This window comes from Blastomyces dermatitidis, assembly GCF_000003525.1.
Source record: "Blastomyces dermatitidis ER-3 genomic scaffold supercont1.15, whole genome shotgun sequence".
Taxonomy (NCBI): domain Eukaryota; kingdom Fungi; phylum Ascomycota; class Eurotiomycetes; order Onygenales; family Ajellomycetaceae; genus Blastomyces; species Blastomyces dermatitidis.
Genome location: NW_025544788.1, coordinates 505742 through 516040, shown reverse-complemented (window position 1 = coordinate 516040; position 10299 = coordinate 505742).

The following is a 10299-nucleotide window of genomic DNA, read 5'->3' as shown; positions in this document are numbered from 1 at the left end:
TGATATTAGTCTAGTCTACAGCTCAAAAACTATCAAAGAGAATTTGAAAGTGATTGAAAAAGCTGTAAAGAAAATCCTTATCAGAGCAGATATCAATTAAATTCAATTTAATATGAATAAAACTGAGTTAATTCATTTCTTTTCTAGATTCAATGAGAAAGAACTATCTCTAACTCTTTTAAATAGAGAGATTAAACTCAGTTTAAATATTAAATGATTAGAAGTATGATTAAACTTCAAGTTGAATTTTAAATATCATATTCAATAAAGAACTGTCAAGGCAGAAAGACTATTGAACAACATTATCAGACTATCATATACAGAGAGAGATCTATTCTTCCAGGCTATGAGATAGTTATATATAGTCTGTATTATCTCAGTAGCTGATTATGAAGTTCAAGTTTGATGAAATAATCAAGAAAATTTCACTGAACTCTTTCAAAGTCTGTAAAACAGAGCTTTGAGAAGAATTCTGAGAGTATTCAAATCATCTTTTATTAAAGCAATGAAAATTGAAGCTTCAATTCTTTCTTCTGCTATTAAATTTGAAAAGGCCTGTATGAACTATACTCTGAGAGTTATAAAGATGAGCTCAAATTATATAATCAGAGAAAGAGTCTCTTTCTCATTTTTATCAGTTAACTCTGAAAAGAAACTGAATTGAAATAGATTTCTTGATTGAAATGAAAATAATTCTTCAAAGAAAATGTCTTCTCAACTGTACAGACTATACTCACTGATTAAAAATCAATTTTCTTCTTTAAATATTGAAAAAGTTGATCATGAGAAGTTATCTCTCTGAAGAGAAAAGCTTGATTCTCTTATAAACTTACAAATAAGTGAACTATCTAAAGAGAAAGAATATAAACAGCATTTGAAGAGAATTTCTGCAATCAATATAAAAGACTCTATTCTGATTTATTCAGATGACTTAAAAAATGAGAATTTGAATAGATTAGATACAGGCATTGCTTATACTGAAGATAATATTAATTTTATCTCAGATTTCTGAAATTTAGGCTGTGAATCTGAAGTCTTTGATGCTGAATTATTTGTAATAGTGAAAGCTTTCAAACTTATTGAAATAAAACCTTATAAAAGAGAAAATAGTTTGAAAGAGACATGAATATTCTCTGATAGTCAAGCTGCTTTAAAAAGACTTAGAAATAGTCAGATTTATAATAATTAAATAAATCTTGAACTGATCTTAAACTTCATTTTAAAAATTCAAAAGAGAAGAATATCAATGCTGATAATTCATCTACACTGAGTTCCTGCTCATATGAATATTCATGATAATGAATTGGCTGATTCAGCTGTAAAAAAAGGTTCAGAATTAAGCAGATCTGTTTAAAAAATTGTGTTCTGATCTTTTATAAAGAGAAAAATAAAAGAATCTTGTTTAGATAAGTGAAATAAAAGCTGGCAGAAATAAAAGAAGAGTATACATTATTCAAGATTTGAAACAAAACTCAAGTGGAAATCTTGTTCAATTAAATGTAAAAAGAAAATATTCTTCTCTATAATATAGCTGAAATTAGAACATGACTATTTCAAATCTTATATACAAAGATTTGATGATAGATTTGATTTAATAGAATGCTCATTCTGCAATGCAAATGAGAATTTTGAGTATATTATAATACACTGTGCATTATACAATAGTCTCAGAGTCAGATTGAAAGAGAAGTATAATCTAAATCAATTAAATATGAGATTCTTATTCTCAACTGAGACAGAAATTAAATACTTAATAGACTTTCTATCAGAAACTCAAGCAGCTACAAGAAAATGACTGAATTCAGAAATATCTGAATATGAAGAGGAGGAAATTGATCAGATATAGTCTGTTAAAACAGCTATATACTATCTTTCAATAATTTGTTTCATTACAGTCTCTCATTATTTTACTTTATCTTTTTCTTTCTATTCTTTTCTATCTATCTATTTAATGTGTCTATCTTTAAGACTGTGTTCTCCTTTCTTTTGTCATGTTAAATGGTTTCAAAGTATCAGAAGATGTTAAAATACTGTAATTTGTAAACAGTTTTTATATTCTGAGCTGAAATTTTCTGATTTTGCATATCTGAAATTGATGAATGTATAATAGTTAACTGTATAGATATAGGAAAAACCCTGAGAACTTTTAGTTATCAGGTAGATGTCATAGTCTCTGACTGCATACATCTATAATTGAAGAAGAATAATAATAATAATGTTATCTTGATAAAGCAATTCACTATCACTAGTACACTGTCAAAGCAGGTATCATATATGTTCTTGCTTTCAGAGAGACTCACAAGAGCATTCATTTCTAGCTGTTTTCAAGATTCTTATGAGATAAATAGAGGAGTAAGTTCTTCATATAATCTGAACTATACTACTCATGAACTCTGATAAACAGTATAAGAATTCACTATCTTCTTCATAAGTTCTTTCATCTTCAGTCAGAAGTATTTTCTTATAAGTAACTCATGAGTTCTAGTATCTGTAAAATAATCTGTTAGAGAAGAGTTATGATACCTTTTAATGAGTTCTATGTATAGAAACTCATTCACAGACATATAAATTCAGCTCTCTCTTTATAAGAGATTATTTATATCTCTTTAATTCTTTGTTTCTGCAAAATTAATCTCTGCTGTGAGCAGTTTCTGAATATACTGAGTATATTCATTCTTCAGTTACAGTTCAGACAATCTGAATAGAAGATCTTGTAAAGACTTATACTCTGTTTCTTCTTATATCAGGTCTTTCACAGCACTTCTTAAAGCCTGTAAACTCTTCAGATTATAGATACTCTCTTCAAGAATTCTCATGAAAATTCTCAGAGTGTTAACTCTCAGTGTTATAAAGAGTAGTTATACAGACTTCTTCTCTCTCTTTTCTCTCTTCTCTCACAGAGAATTGAGAGACTCTTCAGTTAATCTCTTTATAATACTCAGTTTAAGCATTCTGTGAAGCTTTTCTATCTTCTCTAGTCTCTCTATGTCTGTCATTCTGATCTTCTTAATATAGTCTGATCTGTGAGAGAATCTGTTCACTGAGTTCTTAGTTCTCTTAATATGTTCTATCTTGAATCAGAACTCACTCAGTCTCTGAGCTCAGTGAATCTGCTACTGTGAGAGTTTCTTGATTGAAGTAAATTATTATAAACTGTTATAATAAGTTCTAACAGTAATCACTGTTATAAGACTCTCAAAGTAGTGATATTAGTGATAGAAGAACTTCACTATTATAAGAAGCTTCTGATTATAAATATTATAGTTGATCTTCACAGATTGCATCTTCTGTGAGAAAAAGATCACTGAAACTCAGTTCTTATTTAACTATAGTTATAAGACTATTTCTGAAATTGTAAAGAAGAAGACATCTGTCTTTAATCTAATTAAGAGTAAGAAATCAAAGTGAAACAGTATCACTGTATCTATAAATATCTATTTCAATCTTATAAAGACTCTATAAACTTCTGAGATAAGAAAGTTCTTACAGCTCTTTCTTCTCAATAATCTTTTCATTCTCTATTTATAAGATGACTTCTTCTTATTTTTACTCTTCAGCATGTCTGTAAGAGTTAAGAAGATTCTCATGAATATAAAGATAAACTATCTATAGAAATTCACAAAGCTCAGAAAGATCTGAATCTTATAAATACTAGTTAGCTCTGATTATAATAGAATAGTCTTAACTTATAAGAGTTTTATCTGAATATCATCTGCAGTGATTATATATTCTAGAAAATTAATTTAACAGACACTGAAGTTGTACTTTACAAGCTTAATATACAGTTCTGTCTTATCTAAAACCTTTAACATACTTTATACATGCTCAGTGTGTTCTTTCTTCTTCATGAAGTACATCATCACATCATTCAGATATATTATTATAAAGATATTCAGATATGTATGAAGTATTTTATTAATAAAAGACTGAAATACTGCAGAGATATTAGTCAGATTAAAAGACATCACTAGATATTTAAATAATCTCAGTGCAGTTTTAAAGACAGTCTTTTATTCATTCTCAGATTGTATTCACAGTTATATATATATATTGATTACATTCAGTTGTGTGAATATAATAGCTGTTATAAGACAGTTGATTATATTCTCAATTAAAGACAGAGAGTAGTGACTCTTTATTATCTTAAAGTTCAGATTACAGTAGTCTATACATAATCTGAGATCTTTATTCTTCTTTTTTACAAATATAATAGAGGCTTCTGCAGAGATCTGTGAAGATTGAATAAAGTTATTCTTCAGATTCTTCTTTACATAGACTTATAAGATCTCTGTCTTATAATGAGAGAGCTTATAGATTGATTTTCAGAAGAGTTTCTACTCTTCTATTAAATCTATTACTAGATTCTTCTTATAGTGAGAAGAAAGCTCAGCTATCTTTACTAAGCTAAATATCTCTATAAGATCTTGATATTTCTCTAATATCTATAGCTCAGTTTTCATGACTATAAGATTCTCAGACATTTATAAAGTTATTATATAGATAAGCTTATCTTCTTTAATTAACTCTATAGTATCAACTGATTCTATCTCTATAAGTGAGTCTATCAATACTAATCAGAAGTATAAACCTGACTTGTAGACAGCTATGTACAGATTATATCTTTAAAGTTATACAAGTCTTAAGTATATATTGTCTGTGATATCTGTGATAATCACAGTTTCTGCAAATCTTCTCCAGGTTTCAGAGAGATCTTGTAATTCAAAGATAACTCTTATAAGTCTCTCAGCTCTCAGATCTGAGTTCTCACATTCTGCTTATTATAAGAGCAGGTTCTTAGTTTTTATTATTCAGCTTATTTACTTCATGAGCTTTAGAGACACTACAGTGACCTGAGATTCTGAGTTTATTAATACTTTTTATACTTATAGAGTAGCAGTACTGTGATGCAGTCTCTTCTCATGAGTAAGTATTTTCATCAGAGAAGTAACAGATTCAGATATCAGCTTTAAGACTCTTAAGAAGACTGTTACTGACTCTGTTCATAACTCTTCAAATTTCTATTTTGATTTATCTGAACAGTTTGTGTGAAGATGTTCTGATTTAGAACAGATAAAGCAGAGTCTCTTTTTCTTAATCTCTCTATTATATACTCTATTTATAGAAGCTTATGAAGCTCTCTCTCTCTGCTCAGTAGTCAGATATGAATCTCTCTATATCTTGTTATCTTTTTCTGATAAATCTGTTCTCTGTTATTCTGACTCTTACAGAGCTGATCAGTGATCTGCTCTTCACAGATCTATAACTCTCACAGTGATCTATAAGTGATGAATGAAAGTTATCAGTTTCTTCAGAGTTAAGAGCTTAGAGTCTTATTTAATGAGTTTATTCTGTATATCTTTATTCAGCTTCTTTATAAATATTATCATTCAGATCTTGTTTCAGAGCTCTGTTTTCACAGATCTCAATTTATATCATAATTTTATAAAGCACTGTGAGTAGTCTTCATCAGATTTCTCACCTCTTTTTCTAATATTGATGATTACAGTTCAGGTGTTCTCTGTTCAGCTCACAGAGTTTCTTAACTTATTCTCTAAATAGGTCTTAAGAACAGATTAGTGAGATCTCTTATAATCATTTTCTAGATAATTTAGTCAGTTCTTGACTTCAGTGTAATAGAGATCTGTTATTATATAAATAACAGCTTCTTCATCTTTCATATTATATAGCTGAGCTTGTGAGTCAATTTTAAATGCAAACTTGTAAAAGCTTTTATAGATTATAGTTCAGTAAGTGACCTTAAGTAATCACAGCTTAAGAAAGTTTCTTTTCAGTTTGTGAGTGTCTCTGAAGATTATGTCTCAAGACTCAGTTTGAGAGTGTTTACAGATAGTAAGTATTTCTTGTAGAAAAATAGCTTGATTCTGTGAGAGATGCTCAAGAATGTTCTTCACTGAGATTGATTTATTTATGAATTCAGAGAGTTTCTCTGTCACAGATGCAGAGAATGATGTTCTGTAAGTAATTAGTAAGTACTCTGAGACTTCTTTTATAAGAGTTATTCATGGCTCAGATGACTGCTTCTGAGTGCCTGCAGTAGAGTTCACAGAGATTGAAGTATGTAAGTTTCTAGTTCTTTCAGTCATAACAGGCAGTTGCTGACTGACTGAGCTTGAAATGTAAGAATAAGTGCTTATAGATGATTATTCAGGTGTTTACAGCTTGGTGTGATATGTACTGTTAACTACTAGAAGTATTTGTGATAGAAAGATAAAATGTAGAGGTCAAATGTATAATAGTATTCAAGCTGAGTTATGTATAGTGTTCACAAACTTCAGTCTATATAGTTGTATATAGTCAAGGGCTGCTAACTCTATTGATTACATGAGAGATAGAAATAGAGGTAAAGAATCCGCGAGGAGCAGAATTTCTTACACTTTACTTATCTAACTTGATATTCTATCAAGCTCTTTATTATCAAGAAGTAACACAGATTTACATAATTAGTAAGAACTTGCACTGAGTATTTACTACTCTGAAGATAATATTATCAGATCTTAAAGAATTTGACAATTACTAATATCTCTTAATCATGAGTATTATATCTTCTCTATATAAATGATAACTTCTTGAAGAAGAAGATCACTGATCTTTATTCACAGTATCTTATAGACTCTGTAAAAAAGTCTTCTCTCACAGACATTTCATTATCTATATTTTCAGAGATTATTAGTCTCTGATTCTTTCAATGTTGAAAGGTCTTCAGTGTCAACTATGAAAAGATTTCACAGATCTCATTCTCAGATATATCAGTCTCACACTGACTGAGTAAGTTAGAGTTAAAGTGATTCAGTATTATAATATCTGTAAAAGCTTGTTTCAATTCTGTAAATATCTATACAGTGTCTTGAGTGAGAGTAAACAGTTTTATCTTTCTATCTTTCACACTTCTCTTTAACATATCTGTAAGAGAGGCAGTAATTCATGAATATATATAGATAAATTATCTATAGAAATTCACAAATTCTAGAAATATCTATATCTCACAGTATATTCACAGCTAGACTGACCGTGTGACCGTGTCTGGGACCAGGACCAGATTTTTTGATAGTCTCATTACCAATTCAACTGATCCCATTACACGGTTTTAACATTAGATAGTAGTCTCATACTGTCTCAGTGAGACTTACTGTCTACTCTTGTCACATTTTTCAAATGAGACCATGATTTCCACTTCTCAATTTAAATTATTTTTATTGCTTTAAATGACTTTAAATCTCATTTGAGTGTTATCAAAAAGCGTTACTTTTTAAAAAATTAAAAATAGTCTAAAAAAAACCTTAAAATGTCTAAAAATAGTAACTTTATGTCAAGAATGGGACTAAATGGGATTAAATGAGACCACTTTCTCCTTTTTTTCAAGTCATGGTTCCATTTTAAGATCTGATATATAGTCACTTTACATGTTTTTTTGATAGCCAGTCCCAGTGGGATTCACGCCAAGAAATGTATGAGATCAGATCAAATGAGACCAAATGTGAAATTCATGATCCCGGCGGCCAGTCTATTCACAGCACTGATCAGTTCTTAATAATGAAGATCTAACTTCTGTTCATTGAAATGCTGTTCATCTTAATAATATAATCTAAGAAATCAATCTCCTGCATGTAGAATAAGCATTTTTCAGTATTTATATAGAGTTGATACTGTCTCAAGTGACTCAACACTTCTTAAATATAAGTATCATATTCTTTCTCTGTTTTTAAGAAGATTAGAATATTATTCAAGTATACTATGCAGAAGATGTTAACAAGGCTCTGTAGTGTCTTATTTATATAGATCTGAAAGATGACTGAAGTATTATAAAGATTAAAAGATAAAATAAGATATTTAAAATTGCTGTACTTGATATAAAAAGCTGTTTTTCAAATATTGTCTTTGTTAACTCTGATTCTATGATAGACATCTTATATATCAATCTTTGAGAATATCTTTGCTTCAGATAATCAATTGATTATCTCATTAATTAATAGTAATAAATAGTGATTCTTAACTATCATTTTATTAAGACCTCTGTAGTCTATATATAGACATAGCCTACTATTCTTCTTAAGTATAAAGAGTATAGACATCTCTGTCAAACTCTTTGATAAGTATATTCAGTTCTTTGATTGCACTTTCTCAAGATATTTATACAGAATATTCAATTTCTTTATAGACAAGTTATAAAGAGATCTGTACAGCACTGTTATATCATCTTCAAGATAAATCTTATATTATATCTTAGTATTAGAAAACTTCACTGCTTCTCTTTCTGAAAAGAAATTCTTATAATCTGTAAAGAGATATTATATATATCTGTCTTCAATAACAGATACTGCTGTTAATCTTGCAGTGAGAGTGATAACTTCTTCATCTGTTCTCAAGTTTCAGTTATCTACTACATAGTATATTGACTCTATCTTTTTCTCAAGATTCTTTCAATAAAACTCTTCAGATTTCTCTATCACTGTTTCTTCATTAATAAGATGATATCATTACATCTGAGTAACTCAGTTAATGAGAGAATTGTTTTCTCTCAATTATAAAAGATCTAGAATGACATTCTCATCTATAATATTAACTGTGTGAAGAAGTAGACTGCTCTTCTTAAAGATTTCTTCTAAGTCTGTAATTACACACTTCACTTGAATTATGTTAAAATAGTGATACTTCATTTTATCAGTAAATTTTACATGATCTGATAAGTCTATCTTCTTTCAACTCTTTATTAAAGAAAAGAAATGGAATATGAAGTTAATATCTATCTCAGAGTTAAATAGACATCTTACTAATATCTTCTTATTCAGAGTATTCATTACAATTATAATATAAACTCAGAGATATGAGAATTATCAATTCTTCATTTCTTTCTCTTCTTTATCTTCTGTGAATACATTTATTAGAAGAGAAGTTAACTTTAAGAAGATATCTTCTCAGTTTCTTCTCTTCTTCAGCTTCTTATAATCACTAGTATAGTGATTATCAGCTTCACAGTTAAAATAGAGATCTTTATCAAATCTTTTTTAATATTTCTTCATAGTGAGTGAAGAATCAGAATACTTGAAATTCTTCTTTACTTTCTCTATACTGAAGCTGTCACAGTACTGTTTAGATCTTATTATTAGTTACTTAGAAGAGATCTTATTAATCTTTTTCTCAGAGTATTGATTATTCAAATAGATTCAGAAAGTTAAGTTAATAAACTCAGTGTAATTAATTAATAGACTCTGATACTGTGATATTATTATTCACATCTTGTGAGTCAGCTTTGTAAGATAAAGCTGTATCTTTAATTAATTCAAATTATCAGTCAATTTCTCTCAATATTCTTCAAATCTTGCATTGAAATTGAAAGAATTCTTATTATCTTATTAATATAATGAGTTGAACTGCTGTATTACTGTGAAGCTGTAGTTACAGTGATCTTTGATTTGATTCAGTAGAAAGTTCTTGAATTCTTCTCAAGTTATTACAGTATCAGTATGCTTAAGCTTTCTTTTCTTAATAACTCAAGTAGTTACAGAGATATCTTCAAGAAGGTTAACAGTGTATATTACTCATATCTTATAAGTATTAAACTGACTTGAGTTAAGGCAGAATTTCTGTTCAAGAATACAGATAAAGCTGTGAAATTTGAATAATATATTTCTCTTATAATTCAGAGAATTTTCAATCTTAATCTCTCTATCTTTATAATAGATGTAGATGTGTAGAGGCCGCAGTGATAACAGAGTCTTCTTCATTTCCATCAGTTAACTCAGGAAATGAACTAGATTGAAATAGATTTCTTGATTGAAATGAGAATAATACTTTAAAGAAAATGCTCTCTCAACTGTATAGACTATGTTCACTTATTAAGAATCAATTTTCTTCATTAAATGTTGAGAAAATTGATCATGAGAAGATATCTCTCTGGAGAGAAAAGCTGAACTCTCTCATAGACTTACAAATAAGTAAACTATCTAAAGAGAGAGAATATGAACAGTATTTAAAGAAGATCTCTACAATCAATATAAAAGACTCTATTCTGATTTACTCAGATGACTCAAAAAATGAGAATTTGAATAGATTAGACACAGACATTGCTTATACTGAAGATAATATCAATTTTATCTCAGATTTCTGGAATTTAGGCTGTGAATCTGAAGTCTTTGATGCTGAACTATTTGCAATAGTGAAAGCTTTCAAACTCATTGAAATAAAATCTCATAAAAGAGAAAATAGTTTGAAAGAGACATAAATATTCTCTAATAGTCAAGCTGCTTTAAAAAGACTTAGAAATAGTCAGATTCATAATAA